The sequence below is a fragment of the Cydia pomonella genome, chromosome 14 (assembly GCF_033807575.1).
Source record: "Cydia pomonella isolate Wapato2018A chromosome 14, ilCydPomo1, whole genome shotgun sequence".
Taxonomy (NCBI): domain Eukaryota; kingdom Metazoa; phylum Arthropoda; class Insecta; order Lepidoptera; family Tortricidae; genus Cydia; species Cydia pomonella.
The window spans coordinates 2,186,142-2,204,942 of NC_084716.1; the positions used below are offsets into that span (position 1 = coordinate 2,186,142).

The window sequence follows — 18,801 nt, forward strand, 5'->3', positions numbered from 1 at the left end:
TTTGTACCATAGGCCCATTTAAAAGTACATCATTTAATGAGACTCCAGACTTAGATTTCATGCTTCCATTATATACAACGCGCAACTTGGTTGTCAAACTTGACAAATTTATAACAGCATGATGACTCAAAAAGTAAACAGGGCCATTTTGAATATCATATTCACCAATATCAACAATTTTGGCATGCCCCAAAGAAAGATACTCTTCTATAAATTCTTTATATTTATCATAGTAGGCTGGACACCTTTTAAATTTTCTCTCTAGAGTCAAAAATCTTTGCAAAGCGACTGAGAAAGAATCCCCGAGCTGTAACTTATCCATATCCTCAGCAATAGGCATGTTTACTTGAAACTTACCATCAACCAAAGTGGTTGTCTCCTGAAAGTATTTTTCAGCCTTTTGAGATTCATTGCTTAAATTTTGTTTTTGTTCGGGAATACTTTCTGAAAGCCAGAATTGTTGCATTACATCCTCTAACTTATGATCATCACATATAGCAAAATTATTGATTAAGCGCTGACTTTGATTACCTTGACTGCATTGATCAGTCATACCACCACCTACAATATATCCAAATAATGTATTTTGCAATAGTGGCCCACTTGGAGTTTCAATTTTGCCATCTAATAAGGTTTTGAATAAAACCTCAGCTCCCAAAAGCAATAATATTTCACCTGGGATATGGAACTCACTATCGGCCAAAACAACATCATCGGGTATTTTTATTTTTGACAAATCAATTGGTTGAAGAGGTAAATCAGGTGTGATGGTATTGACCACATGGCATTTGACTTGCACTTCAACATTGTTCACTAGAGAGTGTACACTAATATTGACATATTTATTCATTTTTTTGTTATTTTTACAAACTCCTATCAAGTTTGAATTTTGGCATATTGGTTTCAAATTTAACCTTTCTACCAGAGATGTAGATATAAGAGAGCCCATTGCCCCACAATCTAATAGTGCTCTGATAACTATTTCTTGGCCCCTTTTATCATATAGTTTAACCTTTACAGTGGGGAGCAGAACATCATCAGCGGAGGTTTGTAAATGATTGTTAACTACAATATCACTTGCATCTTTGTGTAACAAAGAATTGTGCTTCTCCTTACATGTCAGGCATGAAAAGTTAAATCTGCACTTACCTTCATGTTTTCTTAAACAATTAGTACATAGTTTTTTGCTGTTTACAAAGTTGAGACGGTCTTCTATAGGAGCCATCTTAAATTTAGGGCAAGCATATATAGCATGACCTGATTGATCACAGTATAAACAACTATTGGTTGTGATAGTGGCAACATTGGTCACCTTTGGAGAGTTCAATGTGAACTTTTTAAATTCTTTAAATTCAGATGCACTGCCAGTGCTACTATCTTCTAAAGCAATTGCACGCTTTTCTAGAAATTCAATTAATTCAGTAATGGTTGGCAAGGCATCTGAATTTCTATCGAGCATATAGGCTCTATTGGTGTATGCATCTAATTTTTTGGTCAAAATAGATATCAGAAGCATATCCCATTGATCAATGGGTTGCTCTAAATTCTTCAAGGCATACAATTGCTGTTGCACACCTGATATAAATGTCCTTATAGAGGCTGCTGTACCCTTTTGCATTGCGGGCATATCTAGTATAACATTTATATGGCTTGAAATTATCCTAGCCTTATTATCAAACCGTTTTTGTAACAGATCAAGTGCCTCTTTGTATGAGTTATTGACCAGAGGCAGATTAATAATAACTGACAATGCTTCATCAGCTAAAAATTTCCTTAAATAAAATAATTTTTGGACATCTGAGAGTGAGGCATTCTTGTCAACAACAGCCTTGAACAAATCCATAAATGGAGTATATTTTGTAAAGTCTTTCCCATTAAAAATTGGGATGTCAATACAAGGCAACTTTGAAGTATTTTTAGGACTATTTGTGCTTGAAGCCTGACCCTCAGATGGTTTTAAGTTATTGACTTGAGCAGTTAACTTTGACAGCACTGAAAAGTATCGAGATTCTACAAGTTCAACGTTTTCGTCGTCATTTTCATCAAGCGTTAGAATGTCCACTTGGAGCGTTTCATACTCCTTAAAGGTATTTATCAATTTTTCTTTCCGAGTCTCTAGCATTTCACAAGACGCGGAGGTTAACTTCTCATTATCGCTGGTAAATTGTTCCATTCTAGTCACAGTACCTTTAAGCAGACCGCGGGCAAACCGCAGCCTTTTTAACTCGTCGTCCGGTGGCATGACGAGAAAACGCAGTTCACCATACACGACGAAACGTAGTAAACCGAAGCGAGAATACACAAAATGCGACTCACTTGCCACTTATTATACCACTATAAACTTATCACTTGGCACTTATTTTTCATTCAAATGAAATTTTTATTACACCGGCCTCCATTAACAAATGCCGATCGCACTATAGGGCAAACTGCATCTTGCTTTTATACGGTCTCCGGACCGGCCGCATTCAGGATTATATCATATTTTACTTTCGAAGGACCAAACAAGCTATATGTATAGTAAAACACAGCTAGATAGAAATAGAAACGTATATTTCGTTTCATTAAAAATGTTACACGGTCAATTTCTTATTGTTATGGAAAAGACAGATGATTTTAGTGTTGTCACATTAAAACTAAAATAAAAAATGTGGCCAGTTTGAGACACATTTTTACCCTATACAAACTATTGAAAAATTATCTTTATGTTAAAAATATTATTTAACAACCATGATGCCGATTTTTGAATTTTGAGAGATCGATTTTGTCACTCGAAAATCTGTAGAAAACGGCGGAATGCTATTTTTGAAATACGAGCGATATAAATTGCGAATATCGAGGTATTGACCAATTTTTATCAATTCTATTAGTAGAATTTTTAAGGTGTAAATATAATTAAAGGCATAACAGGAAATCGAGCGATCGAAATTAAAAAATTGCCCTGGTAACCAGAAGGAAATTGACAGTGATATGCATGACATGCATCGTCCGCGCCAACTCTGCAGCAGTACAACCACAACAGTAAAGGTGGTGTTCGGATGTCAGCTGCATTGCTGTTGCCACCGCTGTATCTACAATAACTACATGCACATATATGTAGATGTAGTGCAGGGACGCCCGGCCGTCGGTCCATTCAGCCCAATTCCCTGGAGTTGGAGCTGCAGGTTACTGTCCCGGCGGCATCCACATTCTCCTCAAATCTTCTCGTATTCCAGCAGAAGAACATCTTTAAATTCGAGATCATTTCGTTTGCACTCTTTTAGTGTATCACTACCGAATGTAATATACATACATATCTGTCAATTTTCTTCATAAAATGTGTGACGGAATATTGTTTTTGATATTTTTGATACTCATTTCATTTGGGAACTTGTCTCATTGACTGTGCAAAAGTTGGCCTTATTTTTAAAATAGATTTCTCAACATGCTTTGAACTACAAACAACGTGCAAAATCAAACATTGCAATACAAAGAGTGAATCAGCACCGGCATTGGAATTCCCATTTGAGCAGGGAATGCTGGAATGACATTCCCATCGTATGGCAAGAGCGGCGAGTTGATCACTCGGTACTCTTAGGTTCGATCACTAACAGCATATGGAACTAGGAAAATATCAGATTAATACATATGTATTTTGATGTGTGGTTTAAGTATTCACACTATATGTATATTTTTAATTTGGCATATAGATATATTCGACGACCGGTTTGGCCTAGTGGGTAGTGACCGTGCCTACGAAGCTGATGGTCCCGGGTTCAAATTCTGGTAAGGGCATTTATTCGTGTGATGAGCATGGATATTTGTTCCTGAGTCATGGGTGTTTTCTATGTATTTAAGTATTTATAAATATTTATATATTATATATATCGTTGTCTAAGTACCCTCAATACAAGCCTTACTGTGGGACTTAGTCAATTTGTGTAATTATGTCCTATAATATTTATTTATTTATTATTTATATACAGAGGTAATACAGTAACTGTACAAATACTGAACTAAATGAATAGCTAGCTGAAATCTAAAATAGGCCCTTGAGGCATTGTACCAAGGATACTGGCGGCAGTTCCTCGTTGTATCGCAATGTTGATGCGTTGTGCGAGGAAGCCGCCAGCTTTTCAGTCACCGGTTACGCCAACCAGACAAGATTTCTGCAAAAAAAAATATAAGCTGAAAGAGATGTCTTATTTATACGAAAGAAAAGTGCGATAACGACAACTGCAGTTTAGATGAAAAATCCCGCGTAAAAAAAACTCAGAATTCGAATTTGGTTCTCGACATTTTCCTCCTCCAAGACTTAACCAATTGTGACGAAATTTTGGGAAAGGAATGAGAAAGAAAATATTTGTGTCTGACTGTTTTGATTTTTTCGTTCATTTGCCCGCGACGACGCATTTATTTGCCCGTTTTTAGCGCCTCTTGAATATAATGCAACGTACAGACATAGGTACTGGTAATATTGAACTGATATAAAAAAAAATATTCATCAAGGGCCAAAGTCCAGAGAGAAAAATCTCAGGAACGTTTGTATGGAAAATTTACCACTAATGTTTCGTCTTAAATCTTTTAGCTAAATATTAGATATTTTGCCCACTCTCGCGTAACCAATAAGAATATTTGAACCTTCTGACGCAGCCATTTCTGTGAGGAAATGGTTCGTTCGCGATATCGATGCTTGTTTCATTTCAATGCAGAAATGAGAATGCAGTCAAGAGTAAAGGACAACACTTCATTATTACATTGTAATATGAACATTTTATTAGGTACCTATAATGACAAGTGATAACGAGGTATAATACCGCCAAAACGCCGCTCCCAAACAATCGGGTTAAATCGGTTTTACCTACATACAAAACTATTACTCGTTCTATTTTCTTTGTATATTAATCTTCTCTCTGAGAGGTGTAGGGTTAGAGCAGCTTGATTTGACGTTCATAAGCGCATTGTAATATAAGTAGGCATATTGCAATGCGCTTATGAACGTCAAATCAAGCTGCTATCAATAATAAACTATCTTTATCATGTACCTTAAGAGGAAAGGGGACGGCCGCTTCTCCAATTTCCCTTCTGGATATTGACATTATGAAAATTTGTTTTACATACTCGTAGTTTGGTGTATATTAACCATAGCTGCGTAGCTACGCCCTACGTTTGACTTTTTTCGATTTTTTTATTTATGTAAAAATAGAAGCGAAAAACAGATTTCATACAAATTTTTAAATGCTCCTAACTCTTAGGGGTCGTCCTAATACAACGCGACTACGCGATTATCGCAAGTTCGCGTCAACGCCCGATCAAACATATTGAACTCGAATAGGTGTCCTAATTGTTCGCGCGATTGTCAATTAGGACACCTATTCGAGTTCAATATGTTTCGCGTAAAATTCGCGCGAACTTGTGATAATCGCGAAGTCGCGCTGTATTAGGAAGACGCCTTAGGTATAATAATTAAAAAATCGAAATATCAAACGTAGGGGCGGAGCTGTGGTTGATATACAACAACTTATGTCAAAATATTTTCAATTATGTTACTATCCACGCACGGACCGTCCACTTCGCCTTAACGCCAATCGTAAGTAAATATATAAAGTATTGAAATGACCATGAGGCTTTTACATTGGACTCTGTGATTCCGGTACAATTTTTTATTTACTTTTCTATTATCATTAACGACGATTAATATACATGATTAATATGTATGACTGTCGCATTTGTGATGTTTGGATGAAGTGTACTTCGGTTTACCACAACAAGGATATCGTACGCTTGTTTCCAGTTATCGCTGTGGTAAAATCAAAATAAGTTATTTTTGAGTGTGCCGAGAAAATCATGATAGCCCAGACATTATCTATAATTAGACCACTCAATATATTTGTAGATTTGCAAAGTTCTCGTCTAAGTTTCCAGCTCAGCTTTGAACTGGATTGAGAAACTTCGAGAACAATTTAATTTAATTTTGGCGTAATTGCGAATTTCTAGTAGCTGATCAAGTTTTAGGTCAAAAATAGAATTCGTTCAGTGAACTTTTGTGTCTACAACGTGTACGTTTATAGCCATTTGTAAACATGGTGGCAAATAAGCGCACGACCTGAAGAGGAAATCTGCTGTTCCATAATATGATTAGCCAAAATGTTTAAGGCAGCAGATTTTTTTTCGAGTTTTCAGAGTAAACGTCGTTAAGTAGTTATGAATGAATAAATCCCAGTAAGGCTTCTGTAGTGGGTAGGTACTAGACGATGATAATATAGATCTAGGATATAAATACTTATATAACACATATCATTGATTTATAATTCTGATTATTTACCGGACGGTCTCATCGGAAGATCAGCGCTGGAAGTCGCCAGCAACATGCTGAGATGACACCATTTCGTGGCACCTTCTCCTTTTTATGTTTATCTATTTTTTGTAATTTTCTATTTTGTGTTCACGAATAAATGATCAATGCATACATATATTCCATTCTATATCCTTGATAAACACACAAAAAAAATTACCGGGATTCGGGATTCGAACGGGATTAGGTATGGTGACCCTGCCGACGGGGGCCCGAGTTCGAGTCGGTAGATTAGGCTAGGAAGCCGTTGTTCCTGGGACACAAAATTATTACCCTATAAAGGGTAAAGTTTTAATCACCAGCCAAGTCATATTCTGCGTACTGACTTTATAGGTCATACTGAAAAACTTTTATTATGGGTCCAATCGATTTCGGCATTGGACCCATAATAAAAATTGTTCAGTGTGCGTAGTGTGACCTATAAATAAGTCACTACGCAAGGTATTTAGACACTAGATTTCACGCTTCAAACAAATTCGACGAGGCATTCTAAAATCACACCCAAGATTTTTATCAAGTATTATTAACCCATCAAACAGCAAAAACCAAGGAAACGCAAGATCAAACAAACCTTGAACTCAACGGTTACAACTTTACATAATCGCTGCAATCACGCGAATCTCGACCTTGAACCAATGATGTAAGGTTCAATACGGCCGCTTCGCTATTGTGGCGTAAAGTTCATTGGCTCCGGCAAAAAGTGTATCGTGGAACCTTGCTGTACTGCAATGCAATATTGCCGTAGATATGTTGTATTGTTTTAATAGATCACGCAAATATAATTGTTTGCGTGCTAATTTTACGCAAAGGCACTTGCCATGAAATTCATTTCCAGACAATTTTATTTATTTAAATTTGATTGCATGATATAAAATGGTACAAATGGCAGACCTTTTGCCTAAAGGCGTTCTCTACCAGTCAACTGTTGAATTTACTTGTTATTACTATCCCAACTAATAAAAAAGGAGGATGAAGTTTTTCTTAAGTATTGTATAGGTAATATATCGTTTAGTGCGCACTGAGGTGAAAAGTCTTGAAGAACTGTCATTAAAATCTCCGGAGACTGATATGGGCGACTTGTCCGACTTTTTAAATTGAATAATCTAAGTACATATATGAATTTGTCTGTTTGTATTCTTCTGGTAAGGATTGAATACATATATGTATAATACGAATCAGTTAGCTACCTATAACTACATCCATGTTCTTGTAACACTATAGTGACGGATATCGTTGCGTGTCGCTTATACACACGCCAGTAAACAAATTGCCAACATTGTACATGCGAATTCTATTTAGATATATATCTACGAATTTCTCAGACAATGTTGCGATCTATACATCGTTGTATAATGACTTCATTGTCGTGTCAGTTTAGACCTGGTTTATGACCTAGAGGTCTTACTCTTTCGGTGTGCGAGCGGGACATCGCTAAACGTGCCTAGCGCTGTCTCGCTCACACATTAGTGGCTTACTCATTGTGGAAGATAATATTAGAGATCTTTAGATTAATGTACGTAATTAGTGGGAAACTTTGGAGACATCCGTTTTGTTTGTGTAATGATGTATTTTAAATTAACCAGAGCAAACTAGGTATGACATGAAAAAAAAACACATTGTTTTATCCAAGAGTTGTTTATGCAGAATAAAAATAAAGACTGTTTCGAGATTAAGAGGCTGTCAATACCTAAAGCGCGCACACTGTCTATTTGTATCGGAGTAAATGAGATAGCACTGTCGCATGTTACTGGGCCTGGGCAAGGGAATAATAAGAAAAATATTTAAATAAAAAAAAGTGGATTATTAGTGTAATATTTAACTCGACCACGGTTTAGATATAAATGTTTTGAAATTGTGATTTTAATTGCAGACCCATAAGTCAAAACAATAAAGACATAACACCGTTTAATTGTGATTTTAAGACCAATCTTTGCAATTATTTTCTATCGAGCCGATTTCGTTCAATCGTGTATCGAGTACGACCACGGTCTTTGAAATATAATTAATATGAACATATATTTTTCTTACTTGACTAAAACAAATAGTCTTTCTTAAAAAACTGCTTAAGTAACATCAATTTCAAGGACATTGGGTGTTGACAGTCTCTTAATTATTATAATATTATTATTATATTATTTATGCACGAAATAAAGTAAGCTGTTTTCTCGATGTATCTCTTTTCACCATATAACTTTTGCCGCGATAATGCCATGGTACAGTCAAGTGCAAAAATATGTATCGAATAAATCGTCTCATAAATATGGTACTACGCTCTTATTACACTGGAATAAGATGCTATGGAACATATTTTTGAGTAAGATGTATACACCCATATTTTTACACTTGACTGTACCTATGACTGAGATGTGACGTCATTTTAAATATTATAGTTGCTATAGTTTTGAGTAGCTGTTGTGTCTCATTCCTATTATTTACCAATATTTTTGATAAGTATATTATTTGACAATGTTAACTAAGAAACGATTCTTAGACCGTTCTATTAAAAAAAAGTCCATTTTTAGGGTTCCGTAGTAAACTAGGAACCCTTATAGTTTCGCCATGTCCGTCTGTCTGTCTGTCCACGGCTTTGCTCCGTGGTCGTTAGTGCTAGAAAGATGAAATTTGGCATGGACATATAAATCAATAAAGCCGACAAAGTCGTACAATAAAATCTAACAATTTTATTTTTTTAGGGTACTTCCCCTACACGTAAAGTGGGGGTGAAATTTTTTTTTTTGCTTCAACCCTACAGTGTGGGATATCGTTTGATCGTCCCTTTCCGACGTATTGGTATGATGGAAAGGGACAAACGATTATTAGCGGCTTGTTAAATTTTAGTAGACGTTTATGAATAAGGGGGTTAGTGTTTACTTCCTTGCTAGTATTGACTACCAAATTAGCTTGAACCCTAAATGGCCGCCATGAGATTTATCGGAGCAGCTAAGGGACTCACAAATATCTAAACACGCCTCTATTGTCTAGGCGTTAGAGTGCGTGTTCAGATAATTTTGAGCACCTCAACCGTTCCGATATATCTGATGGCGACTGTACATATACGATAATCCATAGATATCGTAGCAAATGATTTGCAACCTTCGTAATAAGGACACAGGTCCCTAAACTCCCATATTTCAATGGGACGTCCTTTGCAAAGGGCAGTGCCCCGCGAAGCGAACAGCTACAGGAGCTCCACTCAGATTTAAAAACTTGTTACGGCTGCGGAACAAATCAAATTATTTTATGAAATATTTTTAGAGACATGGACCCTTAGGGAAGCTGACCGTAACCGAATTGGCTACTTGACTGTTTTTTGTAAATAATGTCAAACGATCTTGATTTTCCTGAGGATCAAATATATATAGGACTCATGGCATTTAAGCAACACAAAGGTCAGAAATGAGAGAGTCTGACGCTCGCAGTCGACGATTGAAACGCCTCTAACAAAATGATAAGGTGATGTGACGTCGAATTTATTTTTCAATAAAATGTAAGGAATCGAATGCTACCATTTTCTTTTCTATTTCTGAAAGACAAATTTTTTTTATTTTTTTTTTATTTTGTTATAATCTCAATATATTTTTTTAAATTCCACTTTTTTTATAATGGATGGCTCATTTTCTATCCATTTAACTAAATTTTGTTATAATATTCAACATGTGTCAAGTACCCAATTGATTGAGATTAATGTAAGATGTTAGAGGAGGATGTTGGACATGGACATACACTGGACAGCGCGCCGCTCTAAGTGCATCGATCCTAGATGAACTGAACATCACAACACAACCAGGCTGTCTACCATCTGCTTACGCAAAGTGCTTGTGTATTTTGGCCACATTGCCAGAAAAACAGTGAAATGATCACGTGATACTTTGATGTTTTCTAGGACAGGTGTGGCGTGATGCTTTCAATAGGAAACGAAGTATCGGATGCCCCGGCCCGGCCCCGGGCCGGTCTAACGCGAGTCATCCTTAATGCTAAAATTAAAGCGGCCAAGTGCGAGTCGGACTCGCCCAGGGTTCCGTATCATTTATGACGTATTAAAAAAAAACTAACTAGATCTCGTTCAAACCAAGCAATTTTCGGTGGAAGTTTGCATGGTAATGTACATCATATATATTTTTTTGGTTTTATCATTCTGTTATTTTACAAGTTACATGGGGGGGGGGGGGGGGCCACATTTTACCACTTTGGAAGTGTCTCTCGCGCAAACTATTTTTTCTATTTTTGTTTGAAAATCTTAATGCGGTTCATAGAATACACCTTATTTGGCTTATTTACCAAGTTTGAACAGTATAGTTCTTATAGTTTAAAAAAAAGTGGCTGTGACATAAACGGATAGACGGACGGACATGACGAATCCATAAATAAGGATTCCGTTTTTTGCCATTTGTCTACGAAACCCTAAAAAGGAACTATTAGTTGTCACTTATGCCTTATTATCATATATGGCTTTGGTTCGACGACAGTGCCTTCCACATATGGATTGAAACCCCTTCTCTAACCTAAAATTTGTATTTTAACTGTTTTTAAATATAAATATAAATAATTATAGTGTCCAAACTTGTACCAAGTTGTAATATCTGAATTGCTCCGGGTGATATTAAGGCTTCCAATTTTGGGTTAACGTTAAATGTCGTCATTTAGGTATTAATGTACCTATTAAAGCCATTTAAGTGACCTCATGTTACCAATATGTATTTTTTTTCGTACAATATTGTGTTTACTTACTAATTGCCATTAAAGCAGAGACGCTTTTCATATAGATTTTCGTACATTGCCCTGCCTGACAGGGAGGATTGGAAAGGGAGAGGGGAGGCCCATGCCCAGCAGTGGGACACAAATAGGCTACAAAAAAGTTTTTTTTTACAATCATCATCATTATTCCACGCAGATGTTTTTCCCTTAAGAGCAGGTGAAATGAATAAAAGTAAGTATTTTTTATTTTCATTCACGTCTCATCATGTCATCCATAATCTAAAACAGCAAAGACTAAAACACCAAAAATAACTTTTCTAATAACGAATGATTTACATTAATTTCAATACCTTTCTCATCAGTTCCAGTGTAAACTTAATCTAATTTCAACGAAATAAAGTTGAGAATGGCTTGATAAATGAGGATCATTTCATCGTTTATCACGCAATGGTTGCGGAACTCATTTCAAATTCAGCATTCAATTATTTTATACTCATTATTAACAGTTGGGCAGCTTTGTGAAAATGAGACGGTGGCGTTTCTATGTAACTACTTAAAATTCTATTATTTTTCAAATGGTTACAGTCACCATCATATATATCGGAGCGGATGAGGTGATCAAAAATATCAGAACACGCACTCTAACGCTGGACAGTAAAGACGTGTTGAGATATCATGTGAGCAGCTTGACCACTGCGATATATCTGAAGGCTACGTACAATTAACGGGTTTTTCGTTGATTTTAAAGTAGTTAAGCGCAAAAATATGTTTAGTCTTGTTTTTTTAGTGCATGTATTTTTGTGGATTTCATTTTTACCGCTGTGAAACACCCTATTTTATTATTTTTAATAATAAATACGCGCCTATAACGCTTAAAATCGTCGTAAATATTGGCCTACCACTTATAAGAAATATAATAAATAAATAATAAATTCTCACACAATTTGACTAAGCCCCACAGTAAGTTAAGAAGGCTTGTGTTGTGGGAACTCAGACAACGATAGATATATAATTTACAAATACTTAAATACATAGAAAACATCCATGACTCAGGAACAAATATCAGCGCTCATCACAGAAATAAATGCCCTTACCGGGATTCGAACTCAGGACCATCGGCTTCATAGGCACGGTCACTACCCACTAAGCCAGACCGGTCGTTTGAAATATGCTGTTACTTATTCGTAGTGTTACTGGTAGTAGTTGCTATAAGTGATCCTATAGTGCTCCGTGAACAAAGTTTTGTACAGTCACGTCTGAAAATATCGATACGAAACATGCGCCAAAAATATGTATACACTACCTTAATATATGGGGAATGAAGTCGTGTATACATATTTTTTTGGCACTTTTTTCGTATCTATATTTTCAGACGTGACCGTACAGAGCATTAAAATTCTGTTTGTGAATCAAAGCGACCCGTTTTTTATTATCTTTTCTTAGAACTCTTTTTAACGATTGTCGTTGTGTTATTGCTAGTTTGCCTTCTCAATTTAGTAGTGTAATATTCCGTGTGGCTTGCTACCCACTTTATACCTGTTCAATTTTTAATTTTTTTTTTTAATTCTCGTGGGTTAATTGTTCTCTTGTTTACATCAGGTTATTACAGATGTGACATGACAGATGACAGCTGTCAACATCTTAAAACTTTTAATTTTAATTTTGTTTGACTATTTCTACGTTGGATGCGTTTCGTTTCACGCTCCACTTTATTGTTTTTTTTTTTAAGTACTGTACATGTTTTTACTTTAAATTGTTTACATTTGTGAGTATATTTTTAATTCATTATTTTTATAATAATTAACTGCTGGTGGATAGTAGATTTGGCGTAGTATACAGTTGGTATTACCAACTAATATCGGTCTTTTTATTTATTTATTTTTATACATACCTATTTATATTTTATTTATTTATGACTTTGGATAGCAGTGTTGGTAGCGATGCATCTACTAATAATTTTTCTTCTTGTACATCAGATAATGACACTGATAGTTTTTATAGTCTCCCACCCCCTCTTCGTGATGTTCTTATTAGACAACTTAAAGACGTCCCAAAAAATTTTAATATTATACATATCAATGCGCAGAGCGTCCCAGCCCATTACAATGATCTTTTAACCTCTTTTGATCTATCCGAAATACATGCTCTTCTTATTTCGGAATCCTGGTTTAAACCATGCCTTCCTTCGACTTCGTATTCTTTACCTGGATTTCACTTGCTTCGTAATGATCGGATAGGTCGGGGAGGCGGTGGTGTAGCCATTTATCTTCGATCTCATATTGCCTATTCCATAATTTGTTCGTCTGTTTCATCTTCCAATGCCGCTGAGTACCTTTTTCTTGAGCTAAAGATCTCTAACTCTAAAATTCTTCTCGGAGTTTTCTACTCTCCTTCTATTCACGTCGATTATTTTTCCTCCTTGGAAAAGGTACTCGAAGACCTTATGCCTTCTTACAATCACCATATTATTATGGGGGATTTTAACACCTGTCTCTTGAAAAACGACTTCCGTTCTAAATCTCTTAAGTCCCTAGTTGATGCGTGCAATCTTTGTATTTTACCTTCTGGTGCTACTCATCATTTTCCCAACTGTACACCCTCTCTTCTTGATATCACCATGGTCTCCTCTCCTTCGCTAGTTGGGAAATATAGTCAACACTCTGCCGATGCCTTCTCCTATCATGACTTGCTTTGTTTGTCGTATAAAATTCGTCCCCCTAAAGTTAAACCCAAAATTATTATGCAGCGCAATTTTAGAAGGCTGAAGGTCGAGGAACTTCGCGAGGATGCCTATAATATTGATTGGAGTGTGATTGCTGATGCTGGCACCGTAGAAGAAAAAGTTGCTCTTTTCAATTCCTTACTAACTCAGCTTTACGATATCCATGCTCCGATTCGCCCAATCAAATTAAGGCATCTTCCTGCCCCCTGGCTGACTGACGAGATTAGGGCATTAATCGAAAAAAAGAATCGGGCTAAATCTAAATTTAAACTTAATGCTTCTGACAGGAACAAATCTAGATATCACGCGTTGAGGAATCATTGCAGCACTGTGTGTCGCGATGCTCAGCGGCGCCACATTCATAAGTCGGTGGTAGATGGTCAACCAGCTAAGATTTGGAAATGTCTGAAGGCTTTTGGAGTTGGAAAGTCCGTCAATAATCCCTTGCCGAACGACCTCAACTTGGATGACCTTAACCATCATTTCTCTTCCTCTTCCATGTTTAGCGGTCCAATGAAGGATAAAACCCTTAATTATCTTTCTTCCTTGCCAACTCCTGATTTTTCGCCCTTTTCTGTTACCCAGTTCTCTGAGAGTGACGTTGAGAAGAGCATTCTATCCATAACTTCTAATGCTATTGGCGTGGACTGTGTGGGCCGGAATATGATACTCCCTCTACTTGACCTCCTTCTTCCCATTATCACCAACATCTTTAATAGTTCAATTTCTTCACGTTGTTTTCCTAATTCCTGGAAAGACGCTAATATTACTCCCATTCCAAAAAAGTCTAACCCGTCTTCCTTCTCTGATTTTAGGCCTATTTCAATTCTTCCTTTCCTCTCCAAAGTTTTAGAGCGGCTTGTGCAGTTGCAATTAACTTCATTTCTTAATAAAAACTCTCTCTTCAATCCTCTCCAGTCAGGGTTCCGTTCCGGTCACAGCACGGTCACCGCACTAGTTAAGATTTCTGACGATATCCGATCTGGCATGGATAACCGGAAGTTAACGGTATTGACGTTGCTAGATTTCAGCAACGCTTTCAATACCGTTGATTTTGACATCTTACTGGGTATTTTACGCTCTCTCAATGTTTCTTCTGCAGCAATTGAGTGGTTCCGCAGCTACTTGGATGGTCGTCGGCAACGAGTTAAAGTTGATAACTCTTCTTCTTCATCTTGGTGCAGTACTCTGGCCGGCGTCCCGCAGGGTGGTGTGCTGTCCCCCTTACTATTTTCTATCTTCATTAATTCTATTACTTCCAATCTCCTCTCTTCTTATCATCTCTATGCCGACGACCTCCAAATCTACTCACAAGGCCTGCTAGATGATTTACCACATCTTGTACATTCCATTAACACCGACCTAGAACGCATTTCTGAATGGGGCTCTTGCTATGGTTTAAAGGTTAATCCATCTAAAACTCAAGTAATTATCATTGGCAGCCCAAGAAGTATAGCAAGAGTCGATTTCGATGATTTGCCTGGGGTTCTGTTCGATGGGGTACTGATTCCTTTCTCTAACCAGGTCAAAAATCTGGGTGTAATCATTGATCGTACTCTTTCTTGGATTCCGCAGATCAGTGAGGTGAGCAGAAAGATCTTTGCTACGATTGGTTCCCTACGTCGACTTCGTAACTTCCTGCCTCTCGCCACTAAAATTGCGCTTGCTCAGTCTCTCCTTCTGCCTATTTTGGACTATGCTGATATCTGCTATTTAGACCTTACTGAAGAGCAATTGAACAAACTCGAACGACTTCAAAACGTGTGCATTAGGTTCATTTTCGGGTTGCGCAAGTTCGATCATATTTCAAGCTTTCGTTCGCAGCTCAAATGGTTACCAATCCGATTCCGTCGCAACACGCATATTCTTTCCCTCTTGTATGCCACTCTGTTCCACCCCAATACTCCGTGTTATCTTAAAGCCCGGTTTAAATTTCTTTCATCTCTTAGATGCTCTCAAAATCTGCTACTTGTTCCCCCTCCTTCCTCTTCAAAATTCTACAACAACTCTTTCAGTTTCCGTGCTGTCCGGCTGTGGAATAATCTACCCATTGATATTAGACGTGCTAAATCACTTCCCATTTTTAAAAACCTATTAAAAGAACATTATTTGTCTATTTCATGAAGGTCCTATACTCGTATTCTTTTAAACTCGTTGTCGTTGTTATGGCTTCCTTTGTCATTTATATATGTATATGTATATATATATATATATATATATGTATATATTTTTTGTATATAGTAATAATGTAGTCTATCTTAACTTTATATGTGTAGTATATGTATTATATTGTATTTTTACTACTTTTTTTCTTTATTTTTATTTTTTTGCACCACCCGTTAACTTCGTTCGCCATCTCACTATCTGAAGGTTGTCTGGAAGAGATCGCTGTTTAGCGATAAGTCCGCCTGTTGTTACCTACCAATGTGTATATGTAATCAATTTCTGTATCTGTTTTTTATGTAGTGTGCAATAAAGAATTTTATTATTATTATTATTATTATTATCTTGAGTGAATCGTTTTGGCTGAAATTTCATAAGAAATAGGCGCAAAGGAATGCAGATTCCGAGCGAGCCTTTGATTCTCGCTCCAGCGAGCATTCGCGGGAAAACTAGGGCAGTTTACGAAAAAAACCCACGTGTCGTTAGATGGACTTAGGAATGGTCCGTTGTATTATGTAGTTGTGTGGATCAACTATTTTTTTATGATATAGGAGGCAAACGAGCAGACATATCGCCTGATAGTAAGCGATTACCGGCGACCATGGACTCCCGCAATACTAGAGTGGTTGTAAGTGCGTTGCCAACCGGTTAAGAAGAGAGTACGTTCGCGTTATTGTCTGGCTGACGGCAGACGATAATAGTAGCATGTTGTTAGAAGAACTGTTGCTTTGTAGATGGCTTAATGTTTATAACAACCATAAAAATGGATGTTTTGTTTATTTAAATGACATTAAAACTAAGATTTAAACTAATTTAAAGAGTGACCCACGCGACCGTAACTATGGCAACGAAGAAAAAGGTGCACCCAGTTGTGACAGAATATATTTATCATTATCTCTATTTATATGTATTAGTTTTATATAAAATATATACTGTATAATATACTTAACTACGTATGTCTGTCTTGCACGTAGACGAGTACCGTAAAACCACCCAACTATAGTCCAAAGCTCCCAACTATGGTCCACAAATAAACTAATTTTTTCTCGTTCAGGTGTGTATTTTACTATATTTTTGTAGTTCTAAGGCAAAGTATGTTTATAAATGGAAGGTAAAACTAGGAGTAAACCACAAGGAACATTGGTATAGATACTTAATTTCCTTTTGAACTTGTGGACCATAGTTGCAGTATTGGACTATAGTTGGGTGGTTTTACGGTACCCTATTATTTCTCAAAACCCATAATATTACATTGATATACCCCAAAAACCTCTTTGAAATCTTGTCCCTATTGAAAGTATTGAAGGACGCTTGAGATCACAAGTCAAATTTATTCCAAATCGTATACAAATGATTCCCAAGTCTGAATTTCATTGCTTTTGTTTTTGAAGAATTGCGTAGAATTCAAATTATTTCGCAAAATTATATTCGGTTTGGTGAAGTTGATTTTACTAATTGGAATAAGCTATTTACTGGGATAATTGTATGCATTCGTGGTATAATTAGTTTAGAATGTAAAGACAATTTCTATTAATTGCATTGCTTAATAGTAGTGCTGCTTGTGTTTTGCAATCTAGATTTAAAATTTATTAAATCAAAATTTAAAAGTAATTGATTTTTCAAATACTATGAAGAAAGTTGCATTTTATCCACATGTAATGTCGGGCAAATTTTGAGTTGTTTACTAATATTAATGGTAGAATTAATTTTGAAATGATGATTTTTTTTTTATAACGTTCATTTGGATTTGGTTTGGTATGTTTTTTTTGGTATTTCATAGTCATATAGTACTTTCCTCGCGTTGGTGTGGTGAAAAATGTTGTGTTTCACTCTCAGGCAAAGCTTGTTTAACCATCGTGCCCGAGCAAGCGAAAGATCTTTCGCTTGCTCGGGTAACAATATTAGCGCGAGCGGTTAAACAACAACTTTGCCCTCTTGTAAAACAAATAACTATTTTATATCTGTTTTAGTAGCTAGAGCTACAATTTACATAGTAGGTGTGTTTACTGTAGGAATATTTAATGGCATGTTGAGCTAGTTTGGACACGTGGAAAGAATGAGTGTTATGAGTGAAAGAACGCTAACTAAGAAAGTGTATAAGGGAGAAGTAGAACGAGCTGGAAGGGGTAGACCTCAACGGACTCTCTCTGATCAAATCGGGGAAATCCTGAAGAAAGGCCAGGTCAAGCACCCTTAACCGTCGAGCATGTATGAGGAATGTTATGAAAGTGAAGAAAGTGAAAGAGGTATGTCAGTATCGTAGCAAGTGGAAATCTGTGGTCCCTGCCTTCCCCTCCAGGAAATAGGCGTGATTATGTGTATGTATGAATGTATTTAATGATTTAACAGCAATCAGTAACAGATTTTTCCGGTCACGGCCGGTTAATCACTTTTAAAATTTTACTTTTAAAGGTTTCTTTTTTTAAATAATGACGATTTCTAACTTAATTATTATGCGTTTTGAATTTAAAAAAATGGTTCATAATAATAAGAATAACATAACTTAACATTAGTTTTCTTTCCTGAAACTTAGCATTAATCTTTTTTACTGAATCCAGGTGTCTAGCATACACCATTTTCAGGAGCCAGCTCTTAGTTCATAACGTTTTCAATGATGTAGATAGTTTTTAACATAATATTACTTTAGGTTCACTTTATGACTCCATTTCAACCCCTTTATTTAAAAATAATACTACATTTGCATCTTTCCCTCGATTTCACCCATTTTTCTCCTACTCTTAGGAATATCGATGTATTGTAACTTTTGTAACTTCAACAACCATACAGAGTGGAAAAAAATAATGGGCCCTGGAGGAAGGTCCTTAATACTTAAGCTAGCTCATTATTGTACTTAAAGGAAAAAACTTTTATTTTTAAAAATAAACAA

At 36.3% G+C, this 18,801-nt stretch overlaps 1 protein-coding gene across 2 annotated transcripts in view; it reads left to right on the forward strand.

Moving 5' to 3' along the window:
- The window catches only part of LOC133524709 (uncharacterized), a 273,866-nt gene that overhangs the window by 152,339 nt on the left and 102,726 nt on the right, over nucleotides 1–18,801 (forward strand). The gene's annotated exons all lie outside the window — the stretch shown is intronic.